Genomic DNA, 17,153 nt, shown 5'->3' with positions numbered 1-17,153 from the left:
GCCCCGTTGACATGACATTTCTTTCAAGGGTTTGACTGTGATTTGGCAGCCAAGGTGCTAATGAGGTGATTTGGGGGTTCACTGGACACGAACACAGGCTGAAGTCAAGCCTCTAGCATACATATGGAGTAACGCCAACCCAGGGGTATGAGTTGTGTGTGGACTCATGCATCTGCTTTTCGGTGTTCATTTTCAAGTGCCATCTTTAGTCTACACTATTCAAAGGGGGAAGGGATGGTGACAGGAGTCTTCTTCCTTGTTCACTCTCTGATGCTGGGCCCTAGTATGATCACCCACAGGTCAGCTCCAGGAGCCACACCATTTATCTGCCCCATCTCCAAGGACAGCCATGTCTCTATCCTTCCAGTGTTTTTGACACCCTCATTCTACAATGCCAATGGGCTCTTCTGGCAGATGTATACTCTTGCCTGCAATTGATGTGATGACTTTCTGGTTTCCCATTTTGGTCTTAGGCTGTGCCAGATGAGGAGCAGATATTCTTTTCACAGTGGGAACACTCCCCTCTGCTGTTCATGTGCCCCTCACCTCTGCTTCCAGCTGGTGCTGATGTGTGAAAGGTCGACACTGAAAGAGATCATCTTCTAGGAATGAAGTGATTACATCCTTAAAAGGTCAAAGATGACATGGTTGGAAGAAGTGTTATCCTAGGCCTAGGCCAGACATTTCCAAACAAAAAACAAAGTATCCTTTGAATTATCCTGCATACCCTGGTAAGCCTTCCCTGTGTGGTCATCGCTGACGAAGCCCTACAGCAACACTTGATGGAGCCACTAAGAACCAACGTTCACAGATGATGCAGTGTCCTGAGTGATGGTGTAAGAGCTACGGAGGGAGAACAGTCTATGAAAGCAAACAGAAATGGTTCCATTTGTCCATTATTCTGTTAAAGTAGTGTATCATATTTATTGGTTTGCATACTGTGAAACTTCCTAGCATCCCAGGGATCATACCACTGGCACATGGTGTATGATCCTTTTAATTTGCTGTTGAATTCAGTTTGCTAGTATTTTGTTGAGGATTTTTGCATCTCTATTCATCAGGGATATTGGCCTATTCTTTTCTTTTTTTCTTATTTTATTGCTGTAACTTTGGTTTGCAACATTATATAAATTTTAGGTGTATATTGTAATGTATTTCAAATTTTTTGTGGATTACATCACGTTCCCCAACCAAAGACTAATTACAATCCATGCCCACACACGTGTGCCCAAACTCCCCTTTCACCCTCTTCCCTCCTCACTTCCCCTCAGGCAAACACTAATCCTATCTCTGTCTCTCTGTGTTTGTTTGTTGTTGTTGCTATCTTCTACTTATGAGTGAGATCATACGGTATTTGACCTTCTCCCTCTGACTTATAATGCTTAGCATAATGCCCTCAAAGTCCGTCCATGTTGTTACCAATGGCCAGATTTCATCATTTCTTACGACTGAGTAGTATTCCATTGTGTATATATACCACATCTTCTTTATCTGTTCGTCCCTTGATGGGCATCTAGGTTTCTTCCAAGTCTGGCCTATTGTGAGTAATGCTGCGATGAATATAGGGGTGCAGATATCTTCATACGTTAGCGTTTTCACCTCTTTGGATAAATACCCAGCAGTGGAACAGCTGGATCGTATGGTAGATCCATTCTTAATTTTTTGAGGAGTCTCCATACTGTTTTCCATGGTGGCTGCACCAGTTTTCACTCCTACCAGCAGTGTATGAGGGTTCCCTTCTCTAGTATATAGAAATGCAACTGATTTTGTATGTTGATTTAGTATCCTGCAACGTTACCATATTTACTTATGATTTCTAAATGTTTTTTGGTGGATTCTTTAGTGTTTTCTATATATAAAATCATGTCATCTGTAAATAGTGACAGTTTCACTCCTTCCTTTCCAGTTTGGATCTCTTTTATTTCTTTTTCTTGCCTGATTGCTCTGGCAAGGACTCCCAATACTGTGTTAAATAAGAGTGGTGACAGGGGGCATCCTTGTCTGGTTCCTATTCTTAGAGGGATAGCTTTCAGTTTTTCTCCATTAAGAATAATATTAGCGTGGGTTTGTCACATATGGCCTTTATTATGTTGTGGCATTTTCCTTCTATCTATTTTATTTAGAGTTTTTATCACAAGTGGATGCTATATCTTGTCAAGTGTTTTCTCTGCATCTATTGAGATGATTGTGTGATTTTTATTCTTCATTTTGTTAATGTGGTGTATCACGTTAATTGATTTGTGGGTGTTGAACCATCCCTGAATGCCTGGAATAAATCCCACTTGATCATGGTATACGATCTTTTTAATGTATCAGTGTATTTGATTTGCTAGAATTTTGTTGAGGATTTTTGCACCAATGTTCACCAGTGATGTTGGCCTGTAATTTTCTTTTTTGGTGTTGTCCTTGTCTGGTTTTGGTATCAGGTGAATGTTGGCTTCATAGAGTGAGTTAGGAAGCTCCCCTTCCTCTTCAATTTTTGGAAGAGTTGGAGAAGGAGAGGTACTAAGTCTTCTTGGAATGTTTGGTGGAATTCACCAGGGACACCATCTGGTCCTGGACTTTTATTTTTGGAGAGGTTTTTGACGACTGTATCAATCTCCTTATTGGTGATTGGTCTATTCAAATTCTCTATTTCTTCTTGGTTCAAGTTGGAAGGTTGTATGAGTGTAAGAATTTGTCCGTTTCTTCTACATTATCCAGTTTGTTGGCATATAGCTTTTCGCAGTATTCTCTGATAAGCTTTTGTATTTCTTAGGTATCTGTTGTAATTTCTCCTCTTTCATTTCTGATTTTATTTATTTGAGCCGTCTCTCTTTTTTTCTTGGTGAGTCTAGCTAAAGGTTTGTCAATTTTGTTTATCTTTTCAAAGAACCAGCTCTTGATTTCACTGACTTTTTCTATTTGTTTTCTTAGTCTCTGTTTCATTTATTTCTGTTCTGATTTTTATTATTTCCATCCTTCTGCTGATTTTGGGCTTTGTTTGTTCTTCTTTTTCCAGTTCCTTTAGGTGCACTGTTAGATTGTTTATTGGGAATTGTTCTTGTTTGTTGAGGTAGGCATGAATTGCAATAAAATTTCCTCTTAGAACCACTTTTGCCATATCCCATAAATTTTGGCATATCATATTTTGGTTTTCATTTGTCTCCAGGTATTTCTCCTTCGATTTCTTCATTGGCCCAATCGTTGTTCAGTAGTATTTTGTTTAATCTCCAAATATTTGTGGCTGTTCTGATTTTTTCAGAAAAGTTGTAGTTGATTTCTAGTTTCATACCTTTGTGGTCAGAAATGATGCTTGGTATTATTTCGATCTTCTTAAATTTATTGAGACTTGTTTTATGGCCTAATATGTGATCAATCCTGGAGAATGTTCCATGAGCATTTGAAAAGAATGCATATTCTGCAGCTTTTGGATGGAATGTTCTATATGTCTCTACTAAGTCGATCTGGTCTATTGTGTTGTTTAAGGCCAAGAATTTCTTATTGATCTGCTGTTTGGATCATCTATCCATTGGTGTAAGTGAAGTGTTAAAGTCCTCTATTATTATTGTATTACTGTGTATTTCTCCTTTATGTCTGTTAATAATTGCTTTATATATTTAGGTGCTCCTATGTTGGGTGCATAGATATTTACAAGTGTTATATCCTCTTGTTGGGTTGTTCCTTTCATCATTATGTAGTGCCTTCCTTTGTTTCTTGTTACAATGTTTGTTTTAAAGTCTATTTTGTCTGATGTAAGTATTGCAACCCCAGTTTCCTTTTCTTTGACATTTGCATGGAGTATCTTTTTCCATTCCTTAACTTTCAGTTTGTGAGTGTCTTTAGGTCTGAAGTGTGCCTCTTGTATGCAGCATATATACGGGTCTTGTTTTTTTCTTATCCAATTGGCCACCCTTTTGATTGGAGCATTTATTCAGTTCATATTTAAAGTAGCTATTGATAAATATGCATTTATTGCTATCTTGTTACTTTTTTCTGGGCATTTTAGTATTTCTTCTATGTTTCTCTCTTCTCTTATGGTTTGATGCCTTTGCTTAGTAGTATGTTTGGCTTCCTTTCTCTTACTTACTTGTATATTTATTATAGGTTTCTGGTTTGTGATTACCATGATGTTCATATATGATAATCTACATATATATCAATCCACATTCAGTTGATGCTGTCTTTAGTTTGACCTCTTTCTGAAAGCTCTACTCTTTTCCTCCCCTCCTCCCACATTTTATGTTTTTGATATCATATCTAATCTCTTGTTTTGTGTGTGTGTGTTCTTTTCTTTTTTCCCCCAGCTTTATTGAGACATAAATGACAAATGACATTGTGTAAGTTTGAGGTGTACAATGTGTTGATTTAATACACATATATTGCAAAGTGATTAGCCCCATAGCATTAGCTAAAACCTCTGTCATGTCATATAATTGCCATTTCCTTTTTAGTTTTTCTTGTTTTCTTTTTATTGAGTTAATGATAGGTTACAATCTTGTGAAATTTCAGTTGTACGTTAATGTTTGTCTTTCGTGTTGTAGGTGCACCACTTCACCCTTTGTGCCCACCCCCACCCCGCCTTTCCCCTGGTAGCCACTAATCTGTTCTCTTTGTCCACATTTTTAAATTCCTCGTATGAGTGGAGTCATACAGAGATTATCCCTCTCTAACTGGCTTATTTCACTTAACATAATTCCCTCAAGGTCCATCCAAGTTGTTGCAAATGGAATGATTTTGTTCTGTTTTGCAGCTGAGTAGTATTCCATTGTATATATGTACCACATCTTCTTTATCCATTCATCTGTTGCTGGGCACTTAGGTTGCTTCCAAGTCTTGGCTATTGTAAACAATGCTGCAGTGAACATTGGGGTGCATAGGACTTTTGGAATTGCTGACTTCAAGCTCTTTGGATAGATACCCAGTAGTGGATCGTATGGTATTTCTATGTTTAATTTTTTGAGGAATCTCCATACTGTTTTCCATAGTGGCTGCACCAGTTTGCATTCCCACAAGCAGTGCATGTGGGTTCCTTTTTCTCCACAACCTCTCCAACATTTGTTACTATTAGTTTTAGATATTTTTGTCATTCTAATGGGTGTAAGGTGATATCTTAGTGTAGTTTTGATTTGCATTTCCCTGATGATCAGCGATGATGAGCATCTTTTCATGTGCCTATTGGCCATCCATATATCTTCTTTGGAGAAATGTCTGTTCATGTCTCCAGCCCATTTTTTGATCGGATTGTTTGACTTTTTTGTTGTTGAGTTGTGATAGTTTTTTAATATACTATGGATATTAAGCCTTTGTCATATATATGACTTGCAAATATTTTTTTCCCAGTTAGTGGGTTTTTTTTTTTGTTTCAATCCTGTTTTCCCTTGCCTTGAAGAAGCTCTTTAGTCTGATGAAGTCCCATTCTTCTATTGTTTCCCTTGTCTGAGAAGACATGGTGTCCGAAAACATGCTTTCAATACTGATGTCAAAGAGTATACTGCCTACGTTTTCTTCTAGAAGCCGTATGGTTTCTGGTCTCACCTTAGGTCTTTGATCCGCTTTGAGTTTATTTTGGTGAATGGTGAAAAAGAATGGTCAATTTTCATTCTTTTATATACGGCTTTCCAGTTTTCCCAGAACCATTTGTTGAAAAGACTTTCTTTTCTCCATTGTATGCCCTCAGCTCCTTTGTCGAAGATAAGCTGTCCATAGATGTGTGGTTTTATTTCTGGGCTTTCAATTCTGTTCCATTGATCTGTGCCCCTGTTTTTGTACCAGTGCCATGCTGTTTTGATTACTGTAGCTTTGTAGTATATTTTGAAGTCAGGGATTGTGATGCCTCCCGTTTTGTTCTTTTTTATCAGGATTGCTTTAGAAATTCGGGGTCTTTTGTTGCCCCATACGAATTTTAGGATTCTTTGTTCTAATTCTGTAAAGAACGTCATTGGGATTCTGATTGGGATGGTGTTGAATCTGTAGATTGCTTTAGGTAGAATGGACATTTTAACTGTTTATTCTTCCAATGCATGTGCATGGAATGTCTTTCCACCTCCTTATGTTGTCGTCCAATTCTCTCAGAAAGGCCTTGTAATTTTCATTATATAGGTCCTTCACTTCCTTAGTTAAATTTACCCTGAGGTATTTTATTCTTTTTGTTATGATTGTGAATGGTATTGTGTTCTTGAGTTCTTTTTCTGTTAGTTTGTTATTCGAATATAGAAATGCTACTGATTTATGCAAATTGATTTTATACTCTGCAACTTTGCTGTAGTTGTTGATTACTTCTAAGAGTTTTCCAATGGATTCTTTGGGATTTTCTATATATAAGATCATGTCGTCTGCAAACAGCGAGAGTTTCACTTCTTCCTTCCCTATTTGGATTCCTTTTATTCCTTTTTCTTGCCTGATTGCTCTGGCCAGGACCTCCAGTACTATGTTGTATAAGAGTGGTGATAGAGGGCGTCCTTGTCTCATTCCTGTTTTCGGGGGTATGGCACTCAGTTTTCGCCCATTGAGTATGATGTTGGCTGTGGGTTTGCCACATATGGCCTTTATTATGTTGAGGTCATTTCCTTGTATCCCCATTTTGCTAAGAGTTTCTATCATAATCGGCAGTTGGATCTTGTCAAATGCTTTCTCTGCATCTATTGAGATGATCATGTGGTTTTTATTCCTCAGTTTGTTGATGTGGTGTATCCCATTGATTGATTTGCAGATGTTGAACCATCCCTGTGTCCCTGGTATGAATCCCACCTGATCATGATGTATGATCCTTTTGATGTATTGCTGAAGTCTGCTTGCCAAAATTTTGTTTAGAATTTTTGCATTTATGTTCATCAGTGAAATTGGCCAGTAGTTCTCATTTTTCGTGATGTCCTTGTCAGGTTTTGGTATCAGCATGATGTTGGCCTCATAGAATGTGTTAGGAAGTCTTCCATCTTCCCTAATTTTTTGGTATAGCTTGAAAAGGATAGGTATTAAATCCTCTCTGAAAGTTTGGTAGAATTCCCCAGGAAAGCCATCTGGTCCTGGGGTTTTATTCTTTGGGATGTTTTCGATTGCTGTTTCAATCTCTTTCCTTGTGATTGGTCTGTTCAAATTGTCTGCCTCTTCTTGAGTGAGCTTTGGGAGATTGTAGGAGTCCAAGAAGTTATCCATTTCCTCTAGGTTATCCATTCTGTTGGCATATAGCTTTTAGTAGTATTCTCGTATAATCCGTTGTATTTCTGCAGAGTCTGTTGTTATTTCTCCTCTTTCATTTCTGATTTTGTTTATTTGAGTTTTCTCCCTTTTTTTCTTTGTAAGTCTGGCTAGGGGTTTGTCAATTTTATTTACCTTCTCAAAGAACCAGCTTTTTGTTTCATTGATCCTTTCTACTGCCTTTTTCATTTCAATAGTATTTATTTCTGCTCTGATTTTTATTATTTCTCTCCTTCTGCTGACTTTGGGCTTTATTTGTTCTTTTTTCTCTAGTTCAGTTAGGTGTGCTTTAAGGTTGCTTTTTTGGGATTTTTCTTGTTTGTTAAGGTGTGCCTGCATTGTGATGAATTTTCCTCTGAATACGGCTTGTGCTGTATCCCATATGAGTTTGTACGGCATGCTATCATTTTCATTTGTTTCCAGGTACTTTTTGATTTCTTCTTTAATTTCTTCAATGATTCATTGCTTGTTCAGTAGTGTGTTGTTTATTCTCCACATCTTTGTCCCTTTCTCAGCTTTTTTCTTGTAATTAACTTCTAGCCTTATAGCGTTATTATCCGAGAAGATGCTTGTTATTATTTCAATTTTTTTAAATTTGTAGAGGCTTGCCTTGTTTCCCAACATATGGCCTATCCTTGAGAATGTTCCCTGTGCACTTGAGAAGAATGTGTATTCAGCTCTTTTAGGGTGAAGTGATCTATATATGTCTATTAAGTCCAATCGTTTTAGTTTTTCGTTTAGCTCCACTATTTCCTTGTTGATTTTCTGTCTGGATGATCAATTGATGTGAGTGTGGTGTTGAGGTCCCCTACTATTATTGTGTTGTTTTTAACATCTTCCTTTAGGTCTGTTAATAGTTGCTTTATGAATATTCGTGCTCCTGTGTTGGGTGCATAGATATTTATGTGTTATTTCTTCTTGATGAAGTGTCCCCTTGATCATTATATATTGTCCCTGTGTGTCTCTCTTTACCTGTCTTATTTTGAAATCCACTTTGTCTCATATAAGAATTGCAAGACCTGCCTTTTTTTCCTTGCTGTCAGCTTGAAGTATTGTCCTCCACCCCTTCACCCTGAGCCTGTGTTTGTCCTTGGGACTGAGGTGTGTTTCTTGGAGGCAACAAATTGTTGGATCTTGTTCTTTAATCCATTTTGCCACTCTGTGTCTTTTTATTGCAGAGTTCAATCCGTTTACATTGAGAGTGATGATTGATGCGTGTGGACTTAATGCTGTCAATCTGTCGCTCATTATCTTGTTTTCCTTCGTTTCTTTTCCTGTGTGCTTTAGCTTACCCATTGACTTCTGAAATTTCTTATGCTGGGTTTCTTAGATTTTTCCTTATTTATGATTTGTGACTCTGTTCTGTATTTTATTTTAGTGTCTACCCTGAAGTTTGTATTTAGAATCTCGTGTATAATATAGTCTATTCTCTGGTGGTCTCTTACTTACTTGGCCAATACTGATTTAGACCCTTTGCTCTTGCCCTCCTAAATAATTATTTTCATTTCTTATTCCAACTCGTGTTATGAATTTGTAGTTAGAGTGATGAGATCGTCCTTGCTTTGGTAGTTTCCTTACCTTTACCCTAATGCTATAGTTGAAGATTTGCTACCCTATTCTGGTTCTATCCATCGGTCTCCCTAGTCTGTGGATTGTGACTCCTTTCTCCCTTTTTTCTTTTCTCAGGTGTGACAGCCTTCTTGAGGATCTCTTGTAGTGGAGGGCTTTATGTTACAAATTCCCTTAACTTTTGTTTGTCTGGAAAAGATTTAATTTCTCCCTCATATCTGAAGGAAATTCTTGCTGAATAGAGTATTCTTAGCTGAAGATTTTTATCTTTTAAAGCTTTGAATATGTCACTCCATTCTCTCCTACCTTGTAAGATGTCTGTAGAGAAATCCGCTGAAAGTCTGATAGGGGCTCCTTTATAGGTTATTCTCTTTTTTTTTCTTACTTCCCTGAGTATTCTTTCTTTATCTTTCCTTCTTGCCAATTGTGCTACTATGTGCCTTGCAGTAGGTCTTTTTACATTGACAAATCTAGGAGATCTGAAAGCTTCCTCTACACACATTTCTCCCTCAATCCCTAGATTTGGGAAGTTCTCTTCTATAATTTCGTTAGGCACACTTTCTGCTTCATTTTCTTTTTCCACGTTCTCGGGAATTCCTAAGATCCTTAAGTTCTCACTCCTCATTGAATCCACTATCTCTCAGAGATTTTCCTCATTTTTTTTTTAATTCTTAGTTCACTTTCTTCCTCTGTCTGGACCCATCCAGCCTGTCTATCTTCAATTATGTTAATTTGCTCTTCTATGGTGTCTACACGGGCTTTCAGCGAATCCGTATTCTGTTTTATCTGGTCCATTGTGTTTTTCATCTCTAGCAATTCTGTTTGATTCTTCTTTATGATTTCAATCTCTTTTGTGAATTAACTCCAGAACTCATTGGCTTGTTTCTCTATCTTTCTCTCTACCTCCTTAAGTCTTTTGATTATAGCTGCTATGAACTCATTATCACTTAGTTTACCTAATTCCAAGTCCTCAGGACTTAATTCTATCTTTTTATTCTTTTCCTTCTGATCATGGGCTTTTATAAATTGCTGGATGGTAGAGGAGCGTTTTTTTCTCACAGTGGTAGAATTCGGTTGCAGTTACAGCCTGTCACCACTAGACGGGGTCGAGAGCCGCATGTCCTGAGCTCTCCGCCTTCAGGCAAGATGGCGGTGCCCAGTAGCTTTGCCAGGAGGGAAGCGCTGCTATTCTCGTACGCCTATCTGGATTCAGATCAGTTCTGTTCTCTGGTCTCCCGAGGCCCTGGGTTTATGTGGTCCCCGCGCACAGAAGATTTGCCCTGTCAGTGCGTTTCCACTGAACCAGCGGCAGGAGTCCTGGATGATCCTCCGGTCGTGCGGCCCCTCCCCCGCTCCTTCCAGGACCTGTGCAGCAGCGATCGCAGACTCTAGGGAATGGAGTGATGTTCTCTCCTACCCGTTCCAGTGCCTCCGAGGCCTTCAGCAAGGTTTATGATCTCCGTCTTCTTGGTATTGTAGGTCTCTAATGTGTTGGCATTAGATTTAATCTCTGAAATTCAGTTTTTCCAATCCTTTGTTGTATTTTGGAGGGGAGAGAATCCAGGGTCAGCTCACCCCGCCATTTTGCTCCACCCCTTCTATGTGCTCTCCATTTCTAATACTGGGTTCCTAATCCTAAAATCAGCACGCTTTTTAATTCTTTTAAGATACTAACACAAAGGTGTAACTCTTTGATTCATTAACTCATATTCTCATGGTTTATTTTCTCCTGACTGTGAGGTAAACGCCAGGAGGGCAGGGACCCTCACTGTGCTTGCTCTGTGCTTGAATTCCAAGAGCCTGGAACACAGAGAGCATTCAATAAACGTTTGCTGAGTGAATGAAGGGACGAATTCTCAAGTGTGGGGTAAGGGAAGTGAAGGAGTCAGTTGGTGCAAACACTTACAAGATGCCACTGAGTGATAAATAATACCATCCAGCACCTACTGAGAGCTTACTAAGCACCAGCAAGTTCATACACAGAGCAGTGAGGCAGGTTCTGTTCCTATTAGCCTCTGCACTTGCAGAGGGAGACACAGAGAGGTCAATTCACTTCACCAATGTCATGCAGCAAAGAATTGACTGGGTCATGATTTGAACCCAAGTTGGTTTGATGTGAGGCATTGCCCTGAAACAAAAAGTTATTCAGACCTTGACTGCTAACCTATGTTTAACAATCTGAAGAGAAACGAAGCATGCACACTGGTGGTCAACTTGCCTCTGTTTAAGAAAACAAACCAAAAAAGCCCCAGAGATTCGATTGAAGTGATGTCCTGGGGTCTCGACAGCAGGCAATTAGTGTAATTCATCTGAATCAACCACTTCCAGCTCCACCCCATGCCCTCAGTGCCCATCATCCAGGGCTGCCGAGCATCCTTCCTGGGGGACATGGAGTGGTGAAAAACGCCTGCACTGCACAGCCTGCCCAATTCTGCTGGCATAGCATCCCCTGGGAGCCAATTCTGTGTTTCTGGTGAACGAGCCACAGGATAGTCTGTGACACCTGGGGGCTCATTAACATTGGCAGGCAATTCCTATTTCCACTTCATCTGTGGAAATTAAAAATATAAACATCCCTAAGGATCAGGCACAGTGCTGAGGCAGGTGGAGTCTGATGACACCTCAGGGGGAGCTGCAGGCAGAGCCTCAGGCTCACTCCACTCTGGAGGATGGTCCTCGGAGAGTTTCCCAATTACTCTAAGCCCAACTTTGACCGGCAGCCAGAGCTGTAAGTGGGCATTGGAAGTGGCCTTCTCTTCCCCCAAGGCACGAGCTTCCCAGAGTTCCAAACAGCCAAATGCTGCGGCACTCACCGAGGCGCCCTGGGCAGCAAAACTCAAAGCACAGAAAACACCTGGCATTGCATACTGCAGGGCAGCCACAGCTTCCACCTCACTGATCATAATGCTCACTGCACCGTGTGGTCCAAATTGCTTGTTCAACAGCCCCCACCCCCACTAGGCTGGCGGCTCGTGCGTAGGACCACTGACTTGCTCACCACTGTGTTCCCACAGCTGCCGCCTAGTAGCTGCTCAAGAAACACTTGCTGAGGAAACCGGCACATGACTCTCCTTTCACTATGGAAAGTCTGTGAGCTGCAAAATGCTTCTGAGATGCACACAGGTCTTCTCTAAGGTATCTGGAATTCATTTTCAGGTGTAGTTGGCATCACAGGGACCCACCTGCCCTTGTGTGTGTATTATAGACAGTGTCCCTCCTGCAAATGAGTGGCTTCTGGGCTTATGGAATAAGGTCCTTTTCTTCGGACTCCTGCCTGTCCTTGTAGGCCACCTTGAGCCACTTACTCCTCCTTGCTGCCCATGCCTCCTGCCATATTGGCCTTCTTTTGTTCTTTGGATGGACAGTCATCTTCCTACGTTCTTTCCTCATCCTTTGCACGTGCTGTTCCCTCTGCCCAATGCACCCTTTCCTCTCACTCCGCCTCTGGAGCAGAAAGTCTCGGCTGAAATGCCACTGTCTCCAGGAAGCCCCCCAGCCTTCCCGACTCTCTGTGGATTAGATCATTGAACCCTCCCTGATCTGTGACTCCAGTCTTGTTTCCTGACCTCTGGCCACACAGAAGCAGCAACAAAGGATCTTTCTCCTAAGTCCTGGCTCCATTTCTTGCTTAACATCTGTCCCTCTGATGTACTTTCCCGATTTGGGGTGTGCCGAGGAAATTCCATCAAATTTGGGTCTTCTGCTGTCCTTGTGGGACAGAGCTTAGAGGAAAGTGTTGGCTGGACCCTCAGGCCAGGCCAGGCTGGCTGCCCCAGCCACTCCTGATCTCTCCCTCCAGCCCCCTCTACCCCTGGGGCTAGAAAGATGGTTCTAAGGTGCTTTCCAGCCCTTTCACATTTTGGCCCCATTCTGACCTCCAGCCTCTCCTAACCCCATTCCAGGCACTTCCCCACCCCTTCCCTCATGCTGGCTTCTCTGCCTGCGATTTCCTCCCTTACTGTGTGCCAGGGATTGTTGTTCATGCTTCGAAGTTCAGCTCAGGTGGTGCCTCCCCCATTCCCTGCCTGCACTGTAGGGTCTCAGTGCACCTACTTCCTTCATTATTTTCTTCAATGTCTATTTGTTGAATATTTACTATGTGCAGGAGCCTTCTCAGTGCTGGGAACACAGCATGGAACCAGCGAGACATTGTCCCCCGCCTCGTGAAGTCACAGTCTAATGGGAGACTCTGGCTGATAATCAGGCAAGGACAACACCTTATGATAGGGGGAGCTAAGAGTCAGGAAGGCACTTGACCCAGCCAGGGGTGGGGCAATCCTGGTAGGCTTCCTGGAGGCTCTGAGACCAGTTGACTGAGACAAATGGGAGTGAGGAGTGAGGTACACACGGGGACCTGGGATGAGAGAGAGTCTGGCACACTCAAGAAACTGAAAATGCTCCCATGTCATTTTAGACTAGAGATACAAAGTGGGGGTGCTGTGTTGGAAGAGGAGGAGGGAGTTGAGAGAGGAAATTGCGGAGGCTAACCGGGACCAGACTGCACAGAGCCTTGTAGCCTCCGTGAGGCATCTGGGCACCATGGGCCGTGGCTGGTTCTAAGCACAGAAATGATGTAATCAGGCTTATTTAGCAGGATCCTTCCAGCACCATGCAGGGAGTGGATGTCAAAGCGAGAGCTGAGTCACAAAGTGATGTGGATTAAGGCTGCCCCAGCTAGAGAAGCCCAAGGTGACCTGGCCTACATGCCAAACTATATGACCCAGTGGACTTTTTTTATGGTATGAATTAGGACTGCCCCAGGGAGAGAAGCCCAGGGAATCCTCACCTACATGCCGATCTATATGGCCAGATTCATATCTAAAGTTATATGACCGCACAATAACCAGACCCCATCTGCACTGAAATCATTTAATGACTTTTTACATCATCTTTTCTTTTTTCCAGTAAAAATAAGTCACGTACCCATGCCTTATAAATTTAGCCCTAACCCTCAACTCGGGGCAGCAACAGGAGCTCTGACCGCCCGTGGGTCCTGTCCCCACACACCAGCTCTGCCTGCCCATGGGCCCTGTCCCCATGCCAGCGGGGGCAGCAGCAGCAGGAGCTCTGACTGCCCATGGGTCCTGTCCCCACGCACCAGCTCTGCCTGCCCATGGGCCCTGTCCCCATGCCAGTGGGGGCAGCAGAAATGGCAGCAGGAGAAGCTCTGACTGCCCATGGGTCCTGTCCCCATGCTATTCCCTAAATAAAAGAGCACTACTGCCAGATCTTGAGAGTCCAAGAAATCTTTCTTTTGACTCCTCGGCTCACCGACCCCGCATCACAAAGGATGCTGCAGTGGGTTCAAACAGTGTCCCTCAGAGATCCATGTCCACTTGCAACCTCAGAACATGACCTCATTTGCTAATAGGGTCTTTGCACATGTCATTAGGTAAGGATCTCAAGACGAAATCATGCTGGGTTTAGGCTGGGCCACAAATGACCGGTGTCCAATGATGGACATCCTTAAAGGAAGAGGAGAAGACACACCGACAAAGGAGAAGACCCCGTGAGGACGCAGGCAGAGAGTGGAGTGATGCCGTCAAGGGCTGCCAGCAGCTGCCAGAAGCCAGGAGAGCAGCACAGAGCAGGTGTGGCCCCAGAGCCCCCAGAAGGAGCCACCCGGCCCGCACCCCGATGTTGGACTTGTGGTCTCCAGAGCTGTGGGAGAATTGATTTCTGTCGTTTTAAGCCCCCGTTTGTGGTTATTTGTTTCGTGGGCCCAGGAAACAAACACAGGCTGACGTTGTCTTCCAGATTATACGTGCTTGCATCATGCTGGCGTCCTGGAGGTGAGAATGTGGGGGATGGAGAAGAGTAGACACCGAGCTCCATTTTGGCTCAAGAGCCAGGGAGCTTGGTTGCTCACGGCTGGAACTGCCTGGCGCTGTCTCATCCTCCCTTCCCAGCAGGGGCAGCCTAGGTCCAGAGCAGGACCCTGCTGGAGACAGTCCAGCTCTGGCTGGGCCCTCTGATGGCCACAGGGGCCAGCCATCTGCCCTCTTCCAGACCATTCACAGGACTGGGACCCAGGATTTCCACCACAGCAGGTGCAGGCCTGCCCTGGGAGCCTATGCCGGTCTCTCTGGGAGAGCCCAGGGGTGTCTGTTTCCAGGGTGTGGATGCAGCTTGGGCTTTTGAGACGGGATGTCCACACTGGACCATTCCAGAGAGGGGAGGAGCCCGGGATTGAGAGCAGAGGGAAGTGGCCACAGCCTCCCTTTTGTGTTCCTTCCTCCATCCAGCTAGGGGCGGTCTTGTCACCTTTATCTTCCAACCTAACCGTCCTCTTTGAGGGCTGCACGCACCTCTGTGGGCTGAACCCAGGGAGGCCCGAGGCGCCCGGAAGTCTCCGCCAGGCCCCCGCGAGACTCCGGGGCCTTGCAGCAGCCCGGCCAGCGTCCCGCACCTGGCTCCCCGGGGACGCCTTTGGAAGGCTCCTCTAGAGAAGACAGGGATAAAGCGAGGGGGCAGCCTCCAGACCCGCCACCCCCATTCTGCGCTCCCGGGGGGAGTGGGAGCTCCCTGCTTCCCCCTCAGGGCTATCCCCACGGCCGCCCATAGGGGAGCGTGTGCGCCCCTGAGTGCCTTTCCGGAGAAAGGGATGCAAGCACGCGAGAGGGCAAGGGCTGTGGGCAACCGGAGTGCTGGATCCGGAAGCCAGCTCCAAGGAGACCAGGGCCAGCAGCGCCGGAGCAGAGGCTCCTTACTCTCGAGCGGCGCCCCCAGGCTCCTCTGCGCGCTCACAGCCCCCGAGCGTTGGTGCGCACCGTGGTGGTCGCAGCAGATCTGGGGCTGACAGTTGCCTGTCAGGGACACCGGCGTTGGCCACCATCCTGGCGTTTCTGCGGTGTCGCGCCGTGACAGTGGACGTTTGAGTGCCTGTGGCCCGGACTCTCCGCAGCTGAGTCCATCCTCGGTGGCGGGGTCTCTGCGTCTGTGCAAGGGCCCGGGTCTCAACGCGGCCCACGCGCGTGCGAGCCTGCGTGTGCATTTGTGGTGCACGCGCCGGCAGCGCCTGCGTGTGCGGGGAGAGCTGGGAGGTGGAATGCTGGTGTGTGAAGGTGTGGGGCACACGCGTGTGTGCGTGTGTGAGGCACAGGGAGCACCCAGGTCCCAGTCTGTAGGAACACGTGGCGCCCAGCCCTGAGCAGAGCAGCAGAGCTGTCCTGAAGTGCCTCTCCTGCTGTTCTCGCGCACACCTGTGTGGAGGCTCAGCGCTGCCCAGGGCAGGAGCAGGAAGGCTGAACAGGTGGCCATGGGTTCTCCCTGCCTTAGCTCGGGGCTGCCCCTGGGCACTCTCTCCCTTTCTGCCCCTCTGCGGCTGGGCTGGGCTGTGAACCAAGGCAGAGACAGCGCCGAGGCAGAAGAGGGCTGAGGGAAGCCCACCTTGCTCTCTAGGAAATTGAGGTAAAATTCACATAATATAGAAGTAACCATTTTACAATAAACAGGCTGGTGCACTTAGCCCCTTCACAGCCTGCACCCACCACCTCTGTCTAGTTGCAAAATATTTTCATCCCTCCAGAAGGAGACGCTGTCTTGTAAGCAGTCACTCCCCATCTCCCCTGCCCCCAGCTCCTGGCAGCCACTAATCTGCTTGTGGTCTCTATGGATTTGCCCATCATTTCATATTAGTGGACTCAGGCAACATTTTGCACCTGGCTTTTTTCATGTAGCATAATGTTTTCAAGGTTTAGCCTTGTTGTTGCAGCCATCAGAATTTCATGTTTTTGTGTAAAAAGCACATAACGTGAAATTTACCATCTTAACCATTTTTTTATTGGGGTCGGGTCGTGTTGCTTACAACATTGTGTACGTTGTTATAGTTCAGCTTCTGCCGAGTCTGCAGTCCAGCAGTGCTGGGTGTGATCACGTTGTTGTGCCTTGGATCTCCAGAGCTCTTTTCATCTTGCAAAAGGGAAACACCACACCTGTTAAACAGAAACTCCCCATTCCCCCTCGCCCAGCCCTTGGCAACCACCATTCTCCTTTCTGTCTCTATGAATTTGACTACTTCACATACTTCGTATAAGTGGAAGAATACAGGATTTCTCTTTCTGTGTCGAGCTTATTCCACTTAGCACAGTGTCCTCAAGGTCCATCCATGTTGCACCATATGACAAGATTTCCTTCCTTTGAAGGCTGAATGATATTTCATTGTACATATATTAACGTATATGCATTTCATTGTATATATTTTTGTTGTATACATGCACGTCCATTCACCAGTCGATGGACGTTTGGGTGGCTTCTGCCTCTTGACTATTGTGAGTAGTCAAGCTGTTATGAATATGGGTGTGCAAATATCTATTTGAGAGGCTGGCCCGGTGGTGTAGTGGATAGTTCACATGCTCCGCTCCAGTTTGCTGTCAGGGTTCAACACTCTGGGGTCAGCACAGTCCCCA

General features: G+C 44.4%; 1 pseudogene; it reads right to left on the bottom strand.

Annotated features, from left to right (window-relative positions):
* The window catches only part of LOC106831776 (olfactory receptor 10H3-like), a 30,904-nt pseudogene extending 15,165 nt beyond the window's left edge, over positions 1–15,739 (bottom strand).
* Between the last annotated feature and the right edge of the window lie 1,414 nt (positions 15,740–17,153).

The sequence above is a fragment of the Equus asinus genome, chromosome 10, assembly GCF_041296235.1.
Source record: "Equus asinus isolate D_3611 breed Donkey chromosome 10, EquAss-T2T_v2, whole genome shotgun sequence".
NCBI lineage: Eukaryota > Metazoa > Chordata > Mammalia > Perissodactyla > Equidae > Equus > Equus asinus.
This window is presented reverse-complemented; position numbering and strand designations above follow the sequence as displayed.